The sequence below is a fragment of the Protopterus annectens genome, chromosome 5.part0, assembly GCF_019279795.1.
Source record: "Protopterus annectens isolate FY-2018-M chromosome 5.part0, PAN1.0, whole genome shotgun sequence".
NCBI classification, from domain to species: domain Eukaryota; kingdom Metazoa; phylum Chordata; order Ceratodontiformes; family Protopteridae; genus Protopterus; species Protopterus annectens.
This window is the reverse complement of record NC_056735.1, coordinates 683,480,085-683,506,476: the sequence shown is the minus strand read 5'-3', so window position 1 is coordinate 683,506,476 and position 26,392 is coordinate 683,480,085. Positions and strand designations below refer to the sequence as shown.

Genomic DNA, 26,392 nt, shown 5'->3' with positions numbered 1-26,392 from the left:
AGGGAGGAAAAACCGAGGACAATTCTCATTGCTGCAGACTGGCCTTGCCAGCACTGATACCCACTGCTGTGCAGCCTGTGCCCTCTGCCACCATGGCATCTCCCCCAGATCCCAACCCTCCTGTCCCAGAGGGAAGGGGAATTCATGCATCCCCAATTGCAGACTTTCAGTTTGGCAGCCTGGCTTATTCCCTGACCACTGAACAAGCTGCCAACCTCAGTAAACAGGTTCTAGATGTTATACGTGAGGCCAGATGCCCTAGCACTAGAAAGTCTTATGCTGACAAATGGAAATGGTTCTGCACCTGGATCCAGGCTAAGGGAGCCAATACAGCACAGCCCTCCCCACCTCTCATCCTGGATTACCTAGCTAACCTACTACACAGTGGGCTGTCCTTTTCCTCAATTAAAATTCATGCCTCTGCTGTCTCTGCTCATTTCAACACAGAGCAACCGCTTTTCTCACACCCTCTCATCATACAGTTCCTAAGAGGGGCTAGCAACTTGAGGCCACCCAGAAGTGCACCTACCCCAGCTTGGGATCTAAACTTTGTGGTGGAAAAGCTCACCCTACCCCCCTTTGAACCAGCAGCTTCAGCAGAGTTAAAGTTTCTCTCCTGGAAGACAGCCTTGCTTCTGGCCATCACTTCAGCCAGAAGAGTATCCGAGCTACAAGCACTCATGGCTGTAGAGCCCTTCATAATCTTCCATGCTGACAGGGTGTCCCTCAAGACTAACCTATCTTATTTGCCAAAAGTGGTGTCCAGTGTGGCTCTCAACCAACCAATCCATTCATTTTCCCCTAACCCACAAAATAAGGGAGAAAGGATTCTACACTCTATAGATGTGCACAGACAGCTCAGATTTTATCTAGACAGGGCTAAATCATTCAGAAAGACTGATCAATTGTTAGCGTTGCAAACCATTTCCAAATGGATAGCATACTGCATCCATTTCTGCTACAAGCAACAGGGGAAACCTCCCCCTAAGGGGGCCAGGACTCACTCTACCAGAACAGCCTCCACCTCTGCAGCTTTCCTCAGAGGAGTCCCCCCCAGGGACATCCTGGGGGCTGCAACATGGACATCTGTCCACACCTTCACCAAGCATTACCACCTGCCTGTCTTTTCCAAATCCAGGACAATCTTTGCCACTGCAGTCTTGCAGGATATCTTAGCCAGCCCCTAGTCTTATTGACTGCCTACACCCTTTTCCTCAGCTTTGGGAATCAACCCAAATGTGATGACTGCAACAGTGAAACACAAAGAACATAGTACAGTTGTGTGCACTTACCATAAATGTAGATGTTTGAGTGTATTCACTGTTGCAGTCCTGGTTTCCCTCCCTCCATGCCCCTTTTTCCTTACAAGGAACTTTTTGGTATTTACTTTCTACTGGTGGGGATCTTCCACCATATACTGGCTCCCACTTGGGGACTCCTGACAGTTGGGGCAAGGAAAACTGATGTAATGGCGTCGGCTGCCTTACTTTATACTACTGATGACCTGACGTCAGTCCTGAAGTGACAGCAACCAACGCAGAAATACTATGCCTCTGGTATTTGGGCCGACTGAGGGCTACCCTGGCAGGGATAAACTAAATGTGATGACTGCAACAGTGAATGCACTCGAACATCTACATTTATGGTAAGTGTACACAACTGTACTTTTGCTTCCATTCACAACAGTTAACTGCCAAAATTCCACTCGAGGACTCCTTGCAAAACGGCCTGGAAAATAAATGCATTTTGTTTTCCTTGAGCAGGAATGTTCTTGTATGCATTGCCACCATTTCCACTGATATCCAGAGTTGTTTTGAAGATTCAGAAGGACTTTTCAAAGATCATTGTGGCAACTCCTTTCTGGCCCATGCAACAGTTTTTCTCCCTTCTTTTGGAAATGGCCAAGGTCAGACTGGACCTGCTCACATAGGACAAAGGGATGTTTGATACATCCCAGTTTGAACCAACTTCAACTAAGTACCTGGATGATAGAGTTTTAATGCCTATTAGGCACCTATTTCTGAAGATGTGCAGCAGGTATTAAAGGAGGCAAAGAAACATGGTACTAGGAAATAATTTATAAGCATATGGGAAAGACGTTCTAGTTGATGTAAAGATTAGAACCACAACCTTTTTAAGACTAGCATTTCCCTGGTTCTGCAGTATTTGTCTGAGTTATTATTCGCTGGCCTTTCTTATTCCTGTATCAAGGTACACTTATAGGGCATTTCAGTAAGTCTGGCCATGATCATCCACTTTTACTGGATAGCCATTTAAAGTGCTTTTGAAAGAGCTGTTACATACCAGGCCTCCTAAAAAATAGGTAGCTCCTCATTGGTATCTCAGATTTGTTTTGGAAAACTCTTGTTCCATTTGAATGAGCTCATCAGGCTGAATTGAGGTTCCTAACATGGAAAGTAGTTTTGCTGATTGCTCGGACTTCTGCAAGAAGACTGCCAGAGTTGCAAGGGCTCGTGGTGTGTCAAACTTTTCTAATTTTCTACAAATGTAAAGTTTCCATAAGAACTAATACTTCTTTTATGCCTGAAGTGTTTACTATGAGCCAAGCTATCCATCTATACATCCTCTTTCCTGAAACTAAAAACGAGGGTGATTCTCTAATGTTTGGATGTCCACAGACAATTTGACAGAATAAATAATTCAGAACTCTGATCAGTTATTCATTTCTTATTTACTGCGTTAAGTGGACTTGTCTGTTAAACTTTGTCAGCCACTACCCTGCTAGAAAATGCATCATGGTCTTTTATTCAACAATACTATATACAAAATGAGTTCATGGCAAAGTTAAGACCATAATGGTAAGATTAAATGCAGATAGGGTAAGATTGAATGATCCAGTCAGAGTGCATTGAGAAAAGAAACAATATATACAAAATGCAAACTAAGATATGCATAAAGTGCAATTGTACGTACAATACATAAACTCGTATATGCATGTGAAATATGTGTATTATTTGATTTATTTGCAGTTTGATTACCGGGGAAGTCCACTGGGCCGAATTGACCCATTTCCAGTGGAGGCCCGGGGAGAAAAGCTCCAAGATGCATTATACAATTTAGATACAAATGATAGTTAATATTAAAGATCTTATGTAGAATAGTTACTCATAAATGCATTCAATATCATGCATAGTTAATAAATTCATTAAGCTTGAAGGTAGGGATCACACAGTTTCATGTGAGGAAAACAGATATGGGTTAGGTGCGGAAACAGTTTACATACAAACCTTTAAGAAAATGTAAATACGCTTTGCATACACACATCAACACTAGAATGCTATTTACAATATTTACAAGGCTGAGCTGTGTGAGGGTGGCTGTAGGAGGTGAGAGCTTAGAGAGAAGCTATAGAAATTGTTGAGAGCTTAGATAGGCTCATAGGAAGATAACTGTGAGAGTTGTCGAGCTTGGGAACCAGAGCGAGAACCTCCTTGGATTAGGTTGGGTGAAGGCAAGTACATATAAGATGCTACCTAAAGAGGGTGAGAAAATGTTCTTAAATGTATTTGTTATTCATGATCTGAGATAGTAAGAGACCTAACCATTATCATGTTAACAGTTGCAGGTGGATTCATTAAAGACATCAGGTATGAGGATAAGAAAAAAATGACAACCTGTGACAAAGCAGATTGTTTACAAATGGTCATCTCATGCTGTTGCTGTTTGTTGTACCCACCACAGTAAGGCAACTCCAGGTTAAGATAAAGGCTTATTTTACCAAGTTGTTGGCTTCATCTGTTTTAGATTCTAAACGTTTTCTAGAAGCAGCAATTTTGTCCTCTGTACATACATTTACCAAACACTACAAAGTAGATTCCTTCACCAGATCAAAACCAGGCTTTTCTAAGACCATTATCCAGGGCCTTTCCTGAATCTCATCAATCAGGGTCTCCTCCCAGTCAGTATAAGCTATAGTAATCCACTCGTATAGCTAAGGCTACTGCAGCAGTGATCAAACGAACACAGTACAGCTGTGTAAATAAACTTACCATAACAATAGATGTTTGAATAATCATTGCTGCAGTAGCCACTCTCTCCATCCTTAATTTTGTATGTTTTTATTGTCAGGGTTAGGATTTTCATTTTAATGTTCCTAGTTTTGATGTCTTTAAGGGCTCCACAATCCCTGTCTCAGTTTACATGAAAGCTGTGAAGGTCTTAGCACCCAGACTGTTAATTTTCTTCAGCTCTGCTTGAGGTGGTAACAGTCTGGGGGAGTGGAAGATTCCCTTAAGCTTTGGAAGCTGTCCAACTGTTATACCCATGGCAGGATATAACTCATATAGTTAAGGCTAATGCAGTGGTGATCATCCAGACATCTAATGTCATGGTAAGTTCCCTTACATAGTTGTACTTTGCTGATAGTGAATTCTGGAAAAATGTTTTCTTCCTTCTCATCCTCTGACAAGAACTCTTGTGCTTTTTGGGATTTGATTTTTGGTTTTAGAAACCAAGGTAAAACTGTACTTCTTGATCTGAAAATTAGTTCTCTTTTTAACTGTTATTTTGCCTAGGAGGATTTCAGACTTGCTGACTCTTATGAACCACACACTATTTTTCCTAAAGATAGAATAGCTCTAATTATCCTTTTTCATGCTTAATATCATGTCTGATATTGCCATGATGCAATAGGCTCCTCATTCCCAGGATGGATGGGAACATTTTTTGCATAAAATGTATCACAGAAGGGACTTCTTGTTGACATGTAGCTGAATGCACATAAGAGGCTCTTCATGTTTAAGAGAAATTGGAATGTTACGTATCTCACAAAAAATTTGGTTTTAAAAGATTTGTTCATATATATGCTGGCTATGTTAAATATTTGTGTGCAGGCAGCAACTTAGAAAAGCAGAAAAAGCCAATTAAAATGCATTCTGCAGGCTTCTTCTTTCAACATAGAATGGCCTCAGCTCAGAGCAACTCGGCCTGTGCCAATATGGGGGAAAGTAACTGTTCTACACAAATGGGCACTCAGAAAATGGATAAATAATTGACCCAAAACATAGATACTGTAGGTTGATAGGATCAACACCAAATTAGATGACTGTAACACTTGGTCAGAAAGAAGGATATCTGGTATGGAACAAGCACTTGATCAGCAGGTGGACACAATGAAGACCCTCCGTAAGGACTTGCAACAAGCTCGTACTGTAGTGGCAATCATTTCCATTTGGCACACCTTTGAGATGTAGCAGATCTTGAAGATAGAGCCCACAGGAAAAACTTGTGCTTTATTGGTATCCCCATAGAGGAAAGAAGGAATTGACCCAGTTACGCTCTTATGATCACTTCTTGCTAGCTTGACCTTCATGCCTGTGAAATAGAAAGAGCATGCAGAATATGTGTTCCAATAACGAAGGCAAAACCCCCGCCACAAACCTGCACATACAAATGACTGTTCAAGATGTCTCCTTTGTTGTGAAAGAGTGTACCCTGTCTTTGCTCTGTAAAATCAGAGTAAAAGTGCTTATGTGATTATACAGTTGTAGTTAAGATGGACGGCAGTGCAATAAATAGAAGAAAGAGGTGCCAATTCATAGTGACTATCCAGCTGTGTAGAACAAAGAAGTAGTATTTCTGGTTAATCTAGTCAACCTAATTCAAAATCTTTTAAAAACGTGCTTTGACCAGAAAGGTGCTGAGAACTAATTGAAGCAGTGGCAAAATTTGGACGACCTAAGCTTAACTTCTCAGGATGAAACATAGCAGCAGCTATAACAGCTTGGTATGAAGCTGTACATTAAGTTGCTTACCCTACTTCCTAACGAGGCAAAGATACTCCAAGGCTAGAAATTTTATAAGATGTCATCGGGTCTAGTAATTTTGTCTATTAAGGTGCATTAACAATTGACGATGTATGTAAATAAGTATGTTCTGTTGGCATGGTAATAAACACAGTGGTTAAACCAGCAGCTTTAAATGGGGTAAGGAAAATATCTAAGCAAAGTTTAAACCTATTTGTAGCCATGACTGAGTAAACCCTGGAGATTATAAAGACTACTTCATTGTATAATCTAATACTTGTTTAGAAAAAAAGAGGACATTCCTTATATTTTGGCTAAGTTAAAAGCTAAACATGTACAAAATGAATCTGTTATATTATTAGACATTGAAGAATACAAAGTATGTTGCATATCTGCAATACTAGCCAAATAAAGGATTTAAGTTTAACTATGGTAATCTGACATACAAAATTAGATGCCTTATACCATATATATAAGACAACTCAGACTGTAATGTCTTAGTTTAAAGTTAATGTGCATCAGGAAACTGTATGTTTAATGTGCTTATGGGACAATTCATAAGAAAAAAAAACAGTTTAATTAAAAATGGATTACAGCTGTATGGGGGATATGGAAAACTCTGTAAGAAACCTTTCCTCTTACAAAGGGTGGAAACCAATATGCTTTGGTAATTCATGATGTATTTTCAAATGTTAAAAATATTGCTACCTGTAAACAATGCAGTTTGATTAAAATCAGATTGCTTTGATCATTTATTTTCACCGTGTTTGCAAATGACTTCAAAAGATGGGATTTTGTGAGGTAAATTGGTATTAAATGTATTTTTAATGTTAGTATCAAATTCCATTAAAGGGAAAATGAAGGAAAGAACAAAATGAGAAAAATGAGAGAGAACGTGTACTACTTCTTAAAAATGTAAATGGGTGTGTTATTAAAAGAACTGACATGCATGTATTTCAGCTGCTATAATTCAGTCATTATTTATTGCAGAGTCCACCATATGAAAGTTCAGAACCAGAGCTAGGTCATCTGGTGACCCGGGACAGTCCTTCAGACTGACACAATTAGAAGTTAAGCACTAACAAAAAAAAATATGTTTTTTTCCCCAAGTTTCGGACCAAATAAAAAAGCACAGGTTTAAGAACTGTTGAAGACCTTTAAAAAAGTCAATACTCCTGAGACACAAGTGGAGTCTAATATTCATTTAAGAAGCTACTGGTGAATAACACAGCTTCTTAAAAGAATGTGTTTACTAATTTAATGTGTCAATAACTCTAGCAACATTATGTTATTATTACCGCTGTTAAAACACAAACATCTAAATGAATTAATTTAACAAACCACAATATCACCCATAGCTTCTTAAATAAATGTCTTTAATGCACTTGTGCCACATCAGCAACTGCTGCTTGCGCCCTCTAAACCACTGCACCATGGGCAGCCACCTCATTTTTACACACTCTAGTTATGGCTGTATAAAAGTTAATATGTATAACCCAATTGCAAGAAAACATAGACCAAATCCCATAAAAGTGAGTCTTTACCATAGTCCAGCTTCATATTAAAAAAAAAATCTCCTTTTTTGGTACTTACCAATGTTTCCATGAAACAAAATTCCTGTAGCAGGTATCACTTGCCAAGTAGATACCCAAGAGGATCAGTTGTGTTCTAAGCCCTCATGATGCATTTGTGGGCTATATTGTAAAAATAATCTGCAACTAATCTGTTCTTAAAGATGGTAATTTGCTGTGGCACACGCTTTAGTGATATACTTGGTGCCGCCATTTTTTTCAAACCCTAGATCAAATCCTGTAGAAATGTATATGACACAACTGTCTTCTACCAAACAGCTCATGACAGCTAACCCCATTCCTTTTGACAAGGATTGGAAATCCTTTGATAGGTTTGTATAGAAAGTTTATACTTCTTCCACATTAACTTTCTTCTGACTGGTATGTCTAAGGTTCTGCTGACTCTGACTTCTTTTAGTAATATGAAAAAGTTGATTGCTGACCTTCCTTCTTCAGAAATTGTCATTTCTGAATGCTTTAATCTCATCTGTGTCTTAGGTAACTAAACACTCTATAATGTTCCTGTGACACTGCTGATGCTGTTTCTAGAGCAGGTGTCACTCAGTCAGTGATAAGAATATTTGCGTTGCTACATTCTCAGAATTTTACCAGTGGTGGATGTAAAAGCTGGGCTTCTAAGTGCTTCCCTGGATAGAGGTATAATTTGTCCCTTCTTCTGCTGAGGTTCTTGAAAGGTCTGATGAAAGGGGGAAGTTAATTCAACGGTGTACACAATTTTTCAACTCTCCATGCCAAAATAGGTTAATTTTATAGGGGAAAAACATTCCAGGTAAGGCACAGGCAGAAAAGAAATTCAGAAAACAACGACAGCAGAAGTTCAAAAAAGAAGGGAGGGTCCCCCGAAAACTAAGGACAATGTAATAAGAAAAACAGATTAACTATATGCCCATTTTGTTTTCCCCCTCCCCTTCCTGACAGTCCAGTAAAGCATTCCCAAAGTCCTAGGTCTTCACTTTCTGCTGTGGCACCAAATGACTTCAGTCACTTATAGGTTCATAGGTTCATACTAGGCTATCTGCCCTAGGGCATTTATAAGCCTAGCCAGAGTGTGTGTGGCTTTCACCACCCCTTAGGATGAGAATACTATACCCATTAGTTTGCTGTGCCTCTGTCCAGCAGTGACACAGAGATGATTCCCGGGGTAAACCTACGATCTCCCATCCACTCGTCAAGATTTCTCTTGAACAGAGTCAGTGAGGGGCTCTGCCTCACATGGACTGGGATTCTGTTCCATAGTGTAGGGAGTCTCTGGGTGATGAATCTGTCCCTCCAGCATGTCCAGTTTATATCCGTGTTGAGGTTTAAGTCTCTTGCTCTCGTGGCTCTGGTAGATTTGGATTTTTTGAGGTGGAGCATGTCCATTAATTCCGGGTTGGACATGGCCTTGTATGTCAGGCACAGATCACCTCTGAGCAGACGGTATGCGACTGAATAGAGCTGGAGTTTCTTCAGTCGGGCAGCGTATGACATATGTTTGAGCCCCTTTATCCTTTTGGTGAGGAACTTTTGGGGTCTTTCTAACTGCTGCAGGTGTCGGGTAAGGTACATTCCGAATGGGGCGTTGTACTCAATCATTGGTCTGATAAGTGAAGAGTACAGGGGTACAATGACCTCTCCTGATCTGGATGTGAATCCCTTCATGATCAGGTGGTCAATGTAGAAGATCTTCCTAACCACTTTGGCAATGTGAGTGTCAAAAGAGAGGTTACTGTCAACTTGGGTCCCCAGGTCCCTGATAACTTCTTCCGTGTTTAGTGGATTACCACCTATGTGGTAATTAGGGGTTACCTTGTTTTTCCCAAAGGGTATGACTATACATTTTTTGGCATTTAGCTTAAGGCCATGGCTCTGGCACCAGTTATCCATTTCTATGAGACCTCTCTGGAGGATGTCTGTGTCTGATGGAGTGTCAATTATGGTGCCCAGTTTGCAGTCATCTGCAAATTTTGTCAGCCACAATCCCCTTATGTTTGCCTGCACTTCAGAAAAATAAATGCCGAACAAGAGGGGCCCAGGACTGAGCCCTGTGGGACACTGCTCGTGACCAGCTTAGAGTCTGACATGGCACCAGCAACTCTAACCCTGTGTGTTCTGTCCTTGAGCCAGTTTGCAACCCATCTTGTGACATATGGGTTTACATCTAAGCTGGTGAGCTTTTCTATGATGCCCGAGTGGGGTATTGTGTCGAACGCTTTTGCTAGGTCAAGGTAGGCTGTGTGAACTGCCTTACCCTCATCAATGGCCTTACTGACTGTTTCGAAAAAGTCGACCAAGTTCAAGAGGCAGGATCTGCCCTTGACAAAGCCAAATTGGGTAGGATCCAGTCTTAGGTCTTAGATCCAGGACTTGGGTCTTGAGGATCATTCATAAATGCCACAACTGGCAGTGGGATTTCCTTCATCCCTTCCAGGGTATCCCTTTTCATCCATCCATCCATTCAAACATCCCTGTTTCCTCTTGTCTTAGAGCAAATGTTATCTCAGGGAATTATAGAACCTGTTCCTCCAGATCAAATAGGGACAGCATTTTATTCAATAAATTTTCATGTGCCAAAGAAAGAAGGAATCTGGAAATCTTTCCTTTCTAAACATTCACATCAAAATCCACAAATCAAAATTCTGCCTCCAAAGTCTGTTACCTCTCATTCCAGCTCTCAGTTTTCTAGTAAATCTGGATTTAAAAGATGCTTATCATTACACTCCAGTTCTCAAATATTTCAGATGCTTCTTATGTCTTTCTGTGTGTTGTTCACATGTTCATTTCTTTGCTTTACCATTTGAGTTGTCGGCAGCTCCAAGAGTTTTTTTTACAGATTGGCTGGTTCCTGTAATAGCCCATTGCAGATTGCAGGGTATTCACATTTTTCTCTGTTTAAATGACTCGCATTTTTGAAGACTCTTAAAAGTTGTAAAGAATCTTTGGCTTGGTAAAAAAATACTTTTATCAGTTTGGTATTTCAGGTGAACAGAGAGAAATCTCTTACTCTGTTTCACAGAGTAGTGTTTCTGTAATGGCTTCTTGGGATATCCCTCACAATGGCTTTTTTCCCCACAGGACAAAGTGGAATTTTAGAAGAAACAGTTTCTGACATTTTCCATCCAGACCTTGGCATCTGCCAAGAAATTTTTCAGGATTCTAGGTTTCATTGCCTCTACAATTCTCATGATTCCTTTGGCTAGACTTTACATGTTCCTCAAATCAGTCTGAAGTCAACACCAGCACTCCTGTCTTTTCAAATCTTGGTGCTAGGGTTTGTCAAGAGGGAGATCTTCTGGTGGATGAATCAATTGTTTGTCAACTTGGTGCTGCTCTTCCATGATCACGAATGCCTCAGACATTGCTTTGGGAGCTGTGGCCAAAGGGATTAAAGTTCTAGATCTGTGGAAACCAGCAGGAAGGTTTGAAGCATATATATGTGAAAGAAATGATGGCACTAAGAAATGGTCACAGATCTCTAAACCATCTTTGTACTCCAGGCCTTGTATTTGTAGTTACAGAAGACGCAAAAGTGATGTGGTATGAAAATGAATAGGGGGGCTAGATCTTACCCACTTTGCAAACTAGCTGTGTTAGCCTGTTAACTAGTAATTCAGCACAATATACCACAAAAGCTTCTTACAGTCTGACAGAGCAGAATTTTTTAGCAGACATGCTGATCAGGACAGACTCCATAAACTGAGGCTGCACCCATGGGTATTAACAAATTGATTCGACTGTGGGAAACTCAAGTAGATCTATTTGTGTCCATTCACAAATGACAGTTAAAGAAATTATGCTCTAAGATTCCTTGTACAAAGGCCTGTTTGACAGGTCCTTTTTCATTTACATGTAGTGGAATGCTCCTGTATGCTTTTCTTTCATTTTCTCAGAAAAAACATTGATTCAGAAGAACTCTCCTAGGATAATTGATAACTCCCTTTTGGCTCAGGCAACAATGGATGTTCTTCATATTTCACTGTTGCAGTCCTGACTTGGATTTCCTGCTGTGAAAGCCATTGGCCAGCCTGACTGCCAGAGAAACATTCTCTCCTCCTTAGGCTGGCGAACATCCTAATCGATGTCAGTGCTGTTGGGTATGTAGGGAGCCAGATGACATCATGATATCTGTATTTTCTTGCCATCAGTGCCCGAACCAGTCTTTCAGTGCGTCGGTTGGTCCGCACCATAGAGAAGTCATCAGAAATATAAGTATCCTGTTGGGGAACTATTTTCTCTTGCTTTAACTCATGTCAGATAAGGTAAACAATTGTCTCCACTGTGGTAAGCAGATCTCACACAGAGACTTCAATTTGCTTTGTGTCACTTGTTTAGGCCCAGATCACTATACCCCTAGTTGCCATTTTTGTGCCCGTTTTAATTCTAGGATGATCAGAATTAGGGCTGAAATCTTAGCTAGATTCCTTAGTCTTGAATCTACTCCTGTGCTTTCGATGGTATCCATTGGTCATTTAGAGGTTGAACAGCCTAGGTATAAGAGGGAAAAAGATAAGAGACCCAAGCTTAGGGCCTCGTGCAACAATCATTCTCTGTCTGTTTCTCCTTCAAGGCTTGTGATCATTGAAGAAGGAGAGGCAATTTCGTAGCCCCTTCTGTGTCTGAGTTGGTGATGCAGGTCTCTATTGAGACCAGTTCGGATTCTGACATGCTGATGGGTCTCTCTACTTCACAGGCACTTGCTTTCAGCTAATCGATCAGGTCCGGGACCGCTCAGCAGGCCTTGGCTTCAGATGAGTGCACTTTAACCGATGATGCTCCTTCAGCCTACACTGGCTCCTCATTCCTCCAGAGATGCAGATATCAGAATTTTGGATGTCTCTAGGCCAATGGCCAAAGTGACTTGTAAGAGGTGTGCTTCTGCTGGGCCTTCACCTAGGCCTATCGGCTCCCTTTCTCAGGAATATCAGCAGGACTTGGTTAGGCTAGCTAAAGACCTGATCTCCATAGTCAGATCTAGACAAACCCCTGTGGATTCTTCCCCAGGAAAAAGGAAAAGGGATCCTACTTCTGAAGTTTTTTCAGATCCTTTTGAAGCTTCTGAGGATTCTGACCCTATATGGGTCTGTTTCTGAAGAAGGACCCTCCCTCACTTCATTTGGCTGTGAGTGGCTATGTCCATGCATTACCTAACCTCATTGTTTCTACTTCCCCAGATAGCTTTGTTTTGCAATCATACCTACTGTAAATATTCCACAGTGTCAGGAATTTTTTTTTCTTTTTTCTTTTCTTTTCTGCTGAAGTTTCAAATATTTATACTAGCTCATGCTAAACTTACACTACTTGATTTCTATGTGTTTGTCTTTATTTTGTCTCTATAGTCAGTTATATGTTTATCTTGTGTCAATTTTTTGTTTCCAAAGAAAGTTGTATTTTTATCTAATGTTCAATCTTTTTCTTCTATATAGATGATCATATTGTTATATGCACAACTGTTTGTTTTTTTCTTTACTGAATGTGGAGCTTTTCTCCCCAGACCTCCACTGTAAATGGACATGTGTCCAGTCCGACTATCCCAGTAAACAAATGTAAAATACAAAATAAAATAAATTTTAGGAATCAGATTCTGAGGAGAACCTGGCTTCTGCTCCACCCCACCCCCCACTCCCGCTCGAGGATATTATATTTGGAGAGGCTCTCTATGCTCTGAGGGAACATTTCCAGTGGGAATCACAGGAATATACCCTCAGTCTAAAAAGAGAATTAGGGAGTTCCTGAATCTGCCAGAGCACAAACCTCTTGCTGTTCCCCCATTTTAGCGGTGGTTGAGGATGTCTCCTGAATCTTGACTTTCTTCACCAAATCCCTCGCAAACCAGACAGGTTTTATAGGGTACAGGACTCCCATAAATATCTTTTTAAAAATCCTTTTGGTGGTCCAGAGGTGATCAACCCAGGACCCAAAGGGGCTAGTGCCAGTTCCTCAGCAAACCATCCTGGATCAGCTGAAACAAAAGGTCTCTTCCCTATGAGATAAAAAAAAAACCTTTCTAAGGAACTTTTGGATCTTTTCCACAACAGTTCACAGGTAGCTAGGCATTCCTTACACTGTAGCTACGATGCTATGCAGGCCTCTATCCGGGCAGCAACCACTGGTCCTGTTATTAGAAAGCATGCATGGCTTAGAGAACAATCTCTTCCTGACCATGTTAAATCTAACCTTCTTGATGCTACCCTAGACAAGGACTTCCTCTTTGGGCCTAAAGCTGCGGCTGTTCTTAAAAAGATGGACTACAAAGCTAAGTCTATGCAGACTGTGAAAGACTTCCTTCAAGTTCAGTCACAAAGGTTAAACACTGGTCCTTTCCTTCCCAATCTAAAAGCAGCAGTGGGAAAGGACACAGATGTAGTGGCAGCAACTGCAGAGACTCAGGCAGTGGACCTGAGAATCTTCCAGGCAAGGGAGTTCTAGGCCACAGGCATCTGCCAGAGAGCAGCAATGGCTCACCCACCCCACTTTTCTTGCCCCCCCCACAAGACTAGGAAGAAGGCTGTCCCTATTCAAACAAAACTGGTCCCTCATCACTTCAGACAAGTAGATTCTAAGCATTATTTCAAATGGTTAAAATACTCAGGTTATCTGGAGATTCCTCTAAATCAAAAAAGAGGCCTTTCCCAAATCAAGATTTTGTTCTTTCAAAGATCAGTGGAACAAGTTCCAGAACATCAGAAGGAAAAGTCTTCTAGTCTAGGCTGTTTCTGGTTCCCAGAAAAGAAGGCTCTTGGTGACTTATCTTAGACCTGTCTACCTACAATCAGGTCCTCCTGATTCCAAAATTCTAAATGTTGACTCTGCAAAAACTCTGTTGCCCATGATAGGAATTAAAAGATGCCTACCTGCAATTCCTATACAGGAATCGCACACAAGCTTTCTTCCCTTCAGAGTAGGTATCAGTCACTTTCAATTTTCAGCACTACCTATTGGCTTATCTAGTGCTTAGCATCTGTAATTTCCTTTTGCAGGACCAAAGGGGTACAAATCTACCCCTACCTGGACGATTGTCTACTACAGGCCACAAATCAATCAAAACTTCTCACGGATCTGAGGTTTACCCAGAACTTCCTTTTCTCCCTGAGCTTCGCGATAATGTTCTGTCCACCAGGATCTACTCTACTGGACTCTTCTCTTCAAAAAGCCTTTATTCCCTCAGACAAGGTCTCATTTTTGAGCCACTACTTTAAAAGAGTCAAGCAAAAGCAATGCATCTCATCCAGAGAGTTCCTCCACACACTGGGCTACATGGCATCTTGTATTCTCAGGGTTCCCCTGACCAGGCTGCACATGAAGAAACTCCAGTGGTACCTCAAAAATGTATGGTGACAACACTCCCTGGTGACCAATATACAGCTGATTCCTTACCTCAAGGAGGAGTTTACATGGTGGGCACAGGCTTGTGCACAGAATCAGCGCCCTCCATTCAGATTCACTCCCCAGGGCCAAACTCTCACTACAGATGTCACAGAAACAGCCTGGGGGGCTCACTTCCAACACTTCCATTCCCAAGGGAAGTGGAGATTCAGTTCAAGGACTGGCACATAAACTGGAAAGTGCTTATGGCAGTGCTAAAAGGCCTGATAGCTTTCAAGGAAAAATGGGAGTCAGGGGTCCTGTTAATGAACACAAGACACCACAGTTATGTGGTACATAAACAAGCAGAGGGGCACCCACGCTTGCCCTTTATGTTGTCTAACAATGCAAGTTTGGAAAACGCTCACTCTCTGAGATTGTACCTTCTGGCACAATACCTTCCAGGTGCTCAAAATACTCTAGCAGATCACCTTAGCAGAAACTTGATGGACCCCAATGAATGGCATTTGGATTGAGAAATATTTCTCAGCATGGTACAGAGATGGGGAGTCCCACAGATAGACCTTTTCAGCACCAAGAAAAACACTCAACTGAAAAGATTCTCTTCTAGGAACAAACAGCAATGAGCTTGGAGGACATATGCTTTCTCCTTCCTTTGGACTCGCCAATTCATTTATGCATTCCCTTCCCTACCTCTACCTCCTCGGGTGCTTCTAAAGATAAGAGAGAAGGGCCCAAGGGCAGTAATGATAACCTCAGACTGGCCCATGCAGCACTGGTATCATCTTTTTTTCGAATGTACCAAAGAGATTCCATGGCTGTTGTTGCAGAGAGTGGACAATGTAACTAAGGAGAGGGGAAGGACTGTGCACCCCAGACTGCAGATGTTCAGCCTTTCAGCTTGGATAATTCCACAGTATCCAGGACCAAGCCTGTCCTAAGCAAACAGGTTCAGGACATTCTTAAGGAGGCTAGAAGACCTAGTACTAGGAAATCATACTCAGCTAAGTGGAAAAGATGTTTCATCTAGTGCAAACAGCAGCACCACAATCCTGATTCAGCTCAGATTTCTGTCATTCTAGCTTACCTGGCTAGTCTGGTTGATAAAGTCCTTTCCTACTTTTCCATTAAAATTCATGCCTCTACCATTGTGGCCCATATACCTGTTCTTCCTCCAATCTTTTCCCATCCTCTGTTAAGACAATTTCTTAGAGGAGTCATCCACATCAGACTACCCAGGAGACTGCCTACCTCTTCATGGGACGTTAACTTTGTTCTGGAAAAACTGTCTCTGCCTCCTTCCGAACATACAGCCTCTGCCCATCTGTAGTTTCTAACTTGAAGAACTTCCCTTCTGCTGGCGGGTTCCTATCACATCATCGAACTTTTACAAGTTCAAACCACTTATGGTCGAGACCATACTTTAGAATTTGTAAAAGTTCGAGTGTGAATGGAAATCTCCATAGGTGGAGGTTTCCATTCTGTTCAATGTGATGCAATCTCGGAGTTGGTATATTTAAGTAGTGGGGGGAGCAGGGGACTTGCCCCCCTGCATACAGCAGTTTATTTTGTTGTCTGTTTTTTTTTTTTTTTTTTTTTTTTTTTTTAGGTAGTCGAAGTTATGTAACTTCGAACATGATGGTTCGACCATTAGGTTTCCGAAGTTACGTAACATCAACTATGTGATATAGACCCTCTACTGGCTATCACCTCAGCTAGGAGAGACTCTGAGCTGCAGGCTCTCATGGCGGTGGAGCCATTTCTCATCTTCCACCCAGACAGGGTTTCCCTTAGAACTAACCCTTCCTTCTTGCCCATGGTATTGACTGACACTTCTCTAAATCAGGCCTTTCACCTGCCCACATTCGTTCCCAACCCCGAGAACCAAGGGGAAAGAATACTTCATTCTTTGGATGTGCATAGGCAGCTCTGTTACTTTCTTGACAGAACTAAAGCCTTGAGAAAATTTCATGACCTTTGACCGTGGCTCTGAGGGAAACCAGCTTCTAAACAGACTATCTTAAAATGGATCTCCTGCTGCATCTCATTTTGTTACAGCCATCATGGCAAAAATGAGGCTGTCAGGTCACACTCCACTAGGGCTACGGCAATCTTTGCTGTCTTCCTGAAAGGAGTCCCTACCAAGGACATTCTGGAAGCTGCCACCTGGTCATCTGTGCATACCCTCATCAAACACTACCATTTAGCAATCGTTTTCATGTCCAGAGCAGGATTTGCCACTGCCATCTCTCCTCTCCCTAATCTCCTTCCATCCTCATTTTTGATTTGGGAATCATCCCACAAGTCAGGACTGCAACAGTGAAACATGAAGAACATAGTACAGTTGTGCACACTTACCATAAACTTAGATATTTGAGTGTATTCACTATTGCAGTCTTCTTTCCCTTCCTCCTTAGCCTATTAGGTAGCCTGCTTATAACTTCTTTTAGCCAAGGGAATCCCCTTTCGCCTCTCCTCCTGTATAGGTTCTCTTCCTCAGTTATCTACTGCCCATTTAGGGGTTCCTACTTTTTAGAGGACAAGAAGAAACTGATATCATGATGTCAGCTGGCTCCCTATATATCCAAGCTCCCAGATGTCAGTTAGGACATCCACCAGCCTAAGGAGGAGGGGAATTTTTCTCTGGTAGTCGGGCCAGCCAAGGGCTTTCACTGCAGGAAATCCCACAAGTCAGAACTGCAACAGTGAATACACTCAAACATCTACATTTGTGTTAAGTGTACACAACAGTACTTTCTTCTTTTGGAAATGGCCCATGGCAATCACCACAAGCTTGCCCACAGGAAGGACTTATCCACACAGAACACGAGTTGTTTGATACATCCAATTCTTCATTTTCTTCATTTCTCTATCTGGATAATAGAATTTCAATATGTTTTAGGCACCTTTTTCTGAGGACTTGCAGCAGGTATGAAAGGAGATACGGAAACCTGCTTTTAGAAAATCATATATGGCTAAGTGGAAAATATTTTGTAGCTGGTGCCAAACCGTGATCCTTTTAAAGCTCAGATACTTTGGGTTCTGCAGTTTTTATGCGAGTTACTCTCTTCTGGCCTTTATTAATCTTTTATCAAGATTCACCTTCAACCATCTCTGCTCGTCTGTCCATGAACCCCACCCCCACATACCCCTACACTGTTTATACCCTACCCTATCTTAAGACAGTTTTCGATAGGGATGTTTTATATTTGGCCACCTAGAAGACAGGTGGCTCCTCCCTGGGGTCGTCATTTTATACTGAGGAAACTTAAATGTTTTTGTTTTGAACCTGCTCATGAGGCTGATTTGAAGTTCTTATCTTGGAAAATAGTGCTACTTATTTTCTAACTTCTACAAGAAGGGTATCCAAGTTATAAGCTTGTATGGTGATTCAGCCCTATCTGTCTTTCACAAAGATAGGATAACTTTAAGAACCAATCCTTCCTTTATGCCTAAAGAGATCTCAGAGTTTACCTTTAGCCAGGCTGTTCATCTCCCTGTTTTCTTTCTAGAAGTAAAACAGGATAAAGAATTATACGCACACTATATGTCCACACTCATGTACTACACTGACAGAACAAAAACCCTCTGGAATTTAATCAGCTATTTCCTATGAACCAACCACACCAATATGGAAAAACCAGTGGCCGTTGTGGTTTTAATATATACATTTCCTATGAAGGTTAGAAAAAGGGACAATCAGGTCAGAACAGACAATTTCTAAATGGTTGTCTTATGCTATTGCTTTTTGTTATTCACAACATTACAAGACAATTCCAAGCAAAGTCAGGGCCCACACTGCAAGTTCCTTGACTATTTCTGTGGCTTTTTGGAAAGGAGTGGACTATAGAAATATTCTTAAGACAGCAACTTGGCCATCTGTGCACACAATTACCAGCACTACCAGATGGATTCTTTCTCTAGATCCAGAACAAGCTTTGCTAGGACTGTTTTCTAGTAGCTTCTGGACTCTGATCCTTCTTCTTCCTCCTTTTCTTTCTAAGCTGTGGTATTTATTCTGTATAGCTTAGTCTATTGCTGCATTGATCTATTATAAACATAATGCAGTTGTGTAAGTAAAGTTATCATAATAGCAGATGTTTGAATAGATCACCATTGCAGTGCAAACACCCTCCCTTGCCTCTTTCTTATTATTTTTTGTGCTTGGGTGTGGGTTTGTTGTCATTTTTTGTTCTTCCCGTGACACACACCTATGTAGCAAGGCTGTAGCCTCCCTTTTTCTGAAGCAAGAAACCTCTGAGATTTTGGTTTCCTAACCACTGACTTGATATTGCTCTCCTTAAGCTTTTCGGTGGTTAGGGCATGTGGAAAGTGCCCTAAAGTTTTGGAAACTGGCCAGTTGTCTATTCCTTTGCAGGATATGTCCCATATAGCTAAGGCTAGTGCAGCAATGCTCTATTTGAATATCAACTGTTATGGTAAGTTTACTAACACAGCTGTTTTTCCCTTAACTAAAAAGATGTAATCATTCTGGCTAGATAAAAGGATTTCCTAATAACAGTGGATAACTTGGTGATCAAAGGGTAGTTCATAGTCCTTGATAACTATGTCTGTTTTGAAAGGAATGCCTTCTGTGTGGTAGGTGCATTATGCTCATATTTGAGAAAAGACAGACAACTAAATTTTTAGAATTTAGCTTAAGGCCATGATCCAGATACCACTTGTTTGTACATGGTAGACTATCCAGGAGAGTCTGGATTGCAGCATGAGAGTTAATGACTGCTCCAAGTTAGCAGTCATCTTCATATTTTGTCAGCTACAGGTCCCTGACATCAGTGAAATTAATACCAAGGAGAAATGCATCAGCAACTTAAAAGAAGTCCAGATTTAGGAGGCAGAATCTACATTTAACAAACCAAAACTGGTTTTAGTTAAGGAACAGCTGGTGAGATTTATAAGTGTACAGTTTCCAGGGTCAGTGGTAAGCCCTCCCTAATGGAGTGGGAGAATTATAGAACTTCTGCATACCTTTAGCATGAATTAATTGGAGAAGCTGATATTGAATATATTAAGTAGTAAATCTGTTAGGCAGCCTGACACATCTTGAGGACCAATGGAGCTAGTATTTTTGACCATGGAGAGACCCCTCAGTACTTGCCCTGAGGTGTCCTGAAGGTGTGTGTTTCCATGCTAATATGTGAGGAAAAAGTAGGGGGTGATAAGTGTGTAAAGTCTGAGCTGTGTCTTCTGGGGTTGAGTACATGTTGTTATACATTAGCTCACTACATTGCTGTTTGTTGCTTTTAAGGTTTTTGACATTGTTGAAAAGGCTTTGTGGTTGCCCTTAACATAAGTGGCAGTTTTCAGTTCATATTTACCTTTAGAGGATTTGATTTTACTTCTCATTTCTTTAAATATTTTTGAGTGAATTTTTAAAGGGTGAGGTATTACATTTGGTGAAAGTCCAGTTAGCATGCCTATCTAGTCACCAGAAAAGCTGTTTTTTTCATCTTATTGAATAGTTTTATAGCAGAGTTCCAACATAAAGGTTTATTCCTAAATTTGGCATGGTAATCATGTTTGAGGGGACTGGTGCCTCAATGCATGCTTTTAGGGAGCACAAAAGCTGTAAATGCAGTAGTATTTCAGATGAGGCTTTCTGGGGGAATGCTTGAATTTCATCAAGACATCAGAGATCTATGACACATTTGCTTTAGAATGGTCTGTAAAGAAAGAAGATTTTGATGGTAAATTAGGTTTTATACTTATAGTGAATATTACTGAATAGTGGTTGGATTTGAACATAGCAGGGTTATATTGGTGATCACCAGATCCAGTCTTTTGATCCCCTTGTTGAGACATGAGTTAGTTGGTCTTAAGAATTATTAAATCTAGGAAGCATTGGACTTGCATGTTTGTGGTTGTGTAGGTTTCCCAGTTTATGGAAGATTTGCAATGTGGTAACAAATAATCCCAACAAATGTAAAATCAGGGCAAAATACTTTCACTGGAACTGCATTATAGATAAATGCCTATTTACCACTGAATTCTTGCTATGGGCTAATGCTATTTGAATCCTGCATCTTTTCTATGTATCATCCTTAAACTGTCTGTTGTCTTGCACTTTTACATTGTTTATTAGATATTATTTTATTATGTGATGTTCTACTGTATTGTATTGTATTTTACTATTGCATTATATAGTAGTATAGGGAGCTTTTCTCCCCGGGCCTCCACTAAAAATGGGTCACCCACCTAGTAGGACTTTCCTTGTTACCAAATATCAAATAAAATAAATAAAAATAAAAAAAATACGATTAGGTGAAATCTCCCAGGAGAGCAGTGTTATGTTCATTGGGGAGGGACTCCAGTTTGTTTAAGTATGCCTCTTGGGTTGCAAATGACATGGAAAGGATACAGTAGTTGGCTGTGAGGTGGTATGAATTTGTATTGACAGAAAGTAGGATATTGAGGAGCTTCCAGTCATTGCCCTGTCTTATGAGTCTATATGTGATCTGACTTGTTAGAAATATGGATACATCCTCTCCAGCAATGCAGTAATTTTGGTGGTGGGTCTGACAGAATGGTAGACATTGAAAGCCTGCTCAACTTTTGTGCTGTCACAATACTGAAACAATGTTTCAGTAACTATACAGATATCTATATTTTCAAGGGTCAGGAGAAAGGCCTGTGAGAAGTACATCATCTTATTTAGACTTCTAGCATTGAGCAGTGTTACCTTATATAGTCTTGATTTTGTTTGACAGTACTGGTAGTTTGAGAAGATTAACCTTTCCTATAAAAGGGCACTATGGGAAAGAAAGAATTTTGGACAATGTACGAGAGCCATGAGGAAATAAGTGCAAGCCATACCTAGCAAAGCAGGCAGGGCTGCCAGTCATCTCATCCCAGGCTGATATATATTGAAACCACTTAGAATCATTCTTGTTGATGGTCAGTTGCTGCTTAAGGCAAGGTCTAATGTTGTCAGTTTTCATCCGATTCAACACATGGGTTGTCAGATCCATCCTCAGAGCAGACTCTGAAGCTTCTTCATTTCCAGGGCTCTGACTCCTCCCCTACCTATAATTCCCTTTACTCCACTCTAATACCTCAGTTCTTGTTTGACCCTGAAGACTTTCGAAGAGTTCTCGAGGGCTGTCATTGCAGTGTGTATCCTTTTCGGATTCAAGCTATTACTCCTTATTCCTACTGAGAGTTTTTTTGAAATTCTGTTTTTCTTGTTAGTGTTTTGTTTGCAAGTCTCCCCTTATGATTAGTCTTTTTTCTATTAGCATAAAATTAGGTAGCTGTAGACTTAGGTCTGTTATTATATATAGGGTGTAGTGAATTTAGATAAGTAGTTTGCGTTTTTGAATAGTTTTAGATAAATTAGATATAGTATATAAGCTTCTAGTTTGTTGCTGTTTTAGAAATACGTCCATATATTGTGTGGTACAGTAGTACTTTTTTTCGTCAATCTGGGTGTTATGACTTCATCATGTCTGAGTCCCAAGGTTTTAAAAAGTGTGCTCAATGTGGACACAAGTTGCCTCTTCAAGACCCCCTTTTAGTCTGTGTTTTGTTTGGGTCCTGCTTATCTATATTCAGATTGCCAGTCCTATGCTTTCTTTAATGATTGGGCTCTTCAAACCAGAAGAGAAAAGCTTATATTGTAAGGATTACTTGTTGTCGCCTCACAGTTAGACATTGGCCGTTCGATTCTCAGTTAGAGCGTCTTCTGTGTGGCGACATGCGTGAATGGGTGTTCCTTCGTTGAAGGTTGTGCGTTAGGCCCGGCAAGCCAGCACGTAAAAATCTACTGCCAATCATTAGCGGACCGGAGTTCCGCTGTGGCGACCCCTAACCGGGAAAAGCCGAACGACACAACAACAACTTCATCCACAGACAAGGGTTTCAACTTCAGCGAGTCCTTCTTCCATTGCCATTTCTCCAACCAAGAAAGCTGACAAATTGAGCCTAAGGAGAAATCTAAGGACAAAAATACAGACAAAGATGAGGAGAAGGATAAGTCTGAGAAAAGTGAGAAATCTAGGTTGGACTTGTCCAGGAAACGCTCTCCGGATCCGATGATTCCAGTCAGATCTGAAATCATGTCTGAGGTCACAACCTGCAGCTACTGTGCTCCACTCCTCTAATCCTCAGCCCTGCTTGTCATCGGATCCATTGGGCCCAAGGCCCAAGGCTCCTTTCTCTGATTCTTCAAGAGATGCGATACTCCAGACCTTCAGTGGCCTCTTCTAATGGTCATCCCAAACCTTACTGAGCAAGATTTCAACAGGATGATGAGGAAGGTTCCTGAAGACATAGATCCAGCTTAGGATTCTCTTGGTGCCATCCACGAGGAACGTACCAAGTATTGGTCCAAATCTACCCTCCTCTTATTTCTTTGTTTGTTAACAAACCTAGTGGACAGTTTAGTATTTCATTCAAAGAAAAGTGGAATGAGATCTGTGAATCTGTGGGGCTGGCATTTTTAAGACTGTTAAAGGAATATCAGTTACAGGAAGAGGCTAAACTTCACAAATGCATTAACAGTCTTTTAGACAAACTTTCATTAGCAGCCTTTTCAAAAGAAATAAGTGATGCCCTTGGGAAACTACACCTTAAAGTCAACAAATTGAGTGAGTCACTTCACAAGAAGAAAGAGAAGAAGATTGTTAGAGATCATGCTTGCTATGAGGAAGGGGAACAGTCTACTTTAAGTACATCGAGTGGAACTTTTAAAAGCACCCAGGAGTGTCTGCAAATGAGTGACATCACAGCACTGATGGAGCGGTGTGTAGCGGGCAATAGTGAATCCACTGGAGTATGTACTATGAGCAGTCAAGTTTTTTTTATCTTCTTGTTGATCAGAACAACTGGAGGAGAAGAGAGGGGCATAAAATCATCAAGTACATGAGATAGTGATGGTAGAGAACCAAATTTCACGAGTGGAGAGCAACAAAGGGGATTTGAACTACAAATGGACAAAGGTAGCAGGAACATCCACCAAGAAAGATCCTTATCCACTGTTTCAGCAAAAGAAAGACAAGTGGACATACACAACCACCAGGTAATGCCTTTGTTGTTTAAGGTATACAATCTGTCTAGCAGATCATTTACGGAAAGAGAAACCGCACTTTTAAGTAGGGGTTGCTCTTTTATCCCTTCGGGCAGGTCAAACTTGATTCAAACTTTAATAGATTTAAAGAGATATACCCATAGATTGACTCTTAGACTTTTGTTTGGAGAAAGCAGTATGAAAGTCAAGAATGACTTTTTTGTTTTGATTGTTTACAACCCCCCTTTGCATCTGACCATCAAGGCCTTCGAGTAAGCATGTGAGACAGAAATAAGGGACTTAAGTAGAAAAAGTGCAAATAAATTTTACAATGTAACGGATGAGGAAAGGCAATGTTTTATGTCAATAAAAGTAGCCGTTTCCATCAAGGTAATGAAGGCAGACAAAGGGGAGCAATGGTAGTGGTTAATAAAAATGACTATATAGAGGGCATGCGGACTTTACTTATGGATATGTTTTACAAAAAAGTATCAAAAAGTGAGGCTTTTAAGGCTTACAGTTGTATAGATTTGTGGTTAAATGAAAGTTTGCAGGAAGGGGTTATATCCAAACCTATGCTAGCTTACTTTCAAGTATTTAAACCGAAGATAGGTTCTTTGTTTGGTATACCCAAGGTGCATAAGGATGGAAAAAATCCTCTCTATAAGACCCATTGTTTCTGCAACAGCATCCAAATTGGAACCAATTTCTAAATTTATTGATAGAGCATTGCTAAAGCTTGTTCAACACTGTGAATATCTTTCTTTAAGGATTCCCAGGATTTTTTAACTAAAATTAAAAATAAAATTATGGAGCCTGAGGATTTGTTAGTGACGGTGGATACTAAGTCTTTGTATACTTCCATCCCACGTGACATGGGTTTGGAATGGGTAGGGCACATGTTAAATAAAAGTGAGGAATTTGAAGTAGGGGAATGTAGATTTATGCTTGAATGTATAGAGCATATTCTTAATAACAATTATTTTATTTTTGAAGGGGAATATTTTTTGCAAACAAGGGGTGTGGCCATAGGGGGAAGGATTGCTCCCAAGTATGTTAACCTAGTTATGGCCTACTGGGAAACGTATATTTTATCTAATTTGCAGGGTAGAGAAAAAAATGTTTTTATATTACAGTTTTAGCGACAATTTTTTTTTTGTTTGGAGAGGAAGTGTAGCTGATTTGCACAAGTCTGTTTTTAGTATGAATAAAAGTACATGTTTTTTTGAGGTTTTCTCATGTTTGGAATACTTTAAGTGTTTGTTTTTTAGATTTAGAAGTATTCAAACAAGTTGAGGACTGCAAATTGGGTTCCATTTTTAGTTATAAAAATGTGGCAAGTAATACTTAGGTTCATAGGTGTGTACTAGGCTAATGGCCCTGGAGCCTTTACAAGCCTAACCCAAAGGATTACCCTGGCATCATGCCACCCAACCTTAGTTCCCAGTGCCTCTGTCAAGTAGAGCCACTGGAGTGATCCCCGGGGTGAATTTTGTATTTCCCATCCACTCATCAAGATTTCTCTTAGAGGGCCAGTGAGGTGCTCTGTTTGACATGTATGGGAAATCTGTTCCCATGCACTACTCTAGTATGCACCCTACCTATGTTAAACACATTATTAAAGGTCAGTTAGTAAGATTAATATCCATCAAGAGTAGTGAGGAATGTATTGATAGGTGGAGTGTGTAACAAAGTTGACAATACCAATTGTCACTGTTCACAGGATTGGTCCAAATCTATGCCTTTGGCTTTTACTATTGACAGTAGTGCCATTAAGGGAATTAAGAACAACTACAGGATCTTGGAAGCCAACTGTGGTTTAAAATCTGTTTTGGACCCACTCCTCTTTTCATTAATAAGAGAGCAAAACATTTTAAAGAGTTGTTAGAGAAGGATTATAGTGGGAGTAAGGTAAAAACAAGAGGCACATTTAAGTGTTTGAGTTGTAACTTCTGCATGTACATAGTGTCAAGTCCATATTTTGAAGTGAGTACCAATAGTAAGATTTAGCAGGTATCTGGAGTATTCAACTGTGGGTCAACTTTTGTGGTATACTTAGCTAAGTGTTGTGCATGTACTTCATTTTATATAGGCAAGACCAACAGACAGCTAAGGAAAAGAATGTATGAACACTTGTAGACAAAAGTAAAAACACTGGCAATGTGTTGTTTAAGCACACTGTGGTGTGTAAGAATTGTAAAAAAAAAAAAAAAATTACTTCACTGTTATTGATTATGTGCCTAATGATTTTAATGGGGGTAAAGAAGGGAATTGGATTATAGAGAATGAAAGTGGCAAATATTATATAATGTCTACAATGCACCTGGGTTGAATAGTGGTGTGAATTACAAAGTTGTTTTGCATAGGAAATCTTATGACAAATGTAAATAATGTTTTATAAAAATATTTTTTCACGTTAGTGATTTTACAAATGTTTTTGTATTATTTATGTTTATAGGGATACAGCTGATTTTATTTTTTTAATTTAATCATTGTAATTTTAGGTTAATTGTTTGTATTTGATTAAATGTTACTATATTAGATTGAAATAATTAGTAAAATTTATTCTGATGAAGGCCTCTGTGGAAGGTTGAAAGCGCTAAATCCTAGTAGAATTAAACATACTTGGACTATCCAATGGTGTCCGTTTGTCTTTGTTCCATCGTAGTGTTTTTGTATTAAGAAATGAAATTCATTATAAAGCACAC

The 26,392-nt window shown here is 40.3% G+C and overlaps 1 protein-coding gene across 1 annotated transcript in view; it reads left to right on the top strand.

Annotated features, from left to right (window-relative positions):
- Positions 1-26,392, top strand: part of OFD1 (OFD1 centriole and centriolar satellite protein) — a 1,865,993-nt gene that overhangs the window by 799,950 nt on the left and 1,039,651 nt on the right. The window lies entirely within an intron of this gene.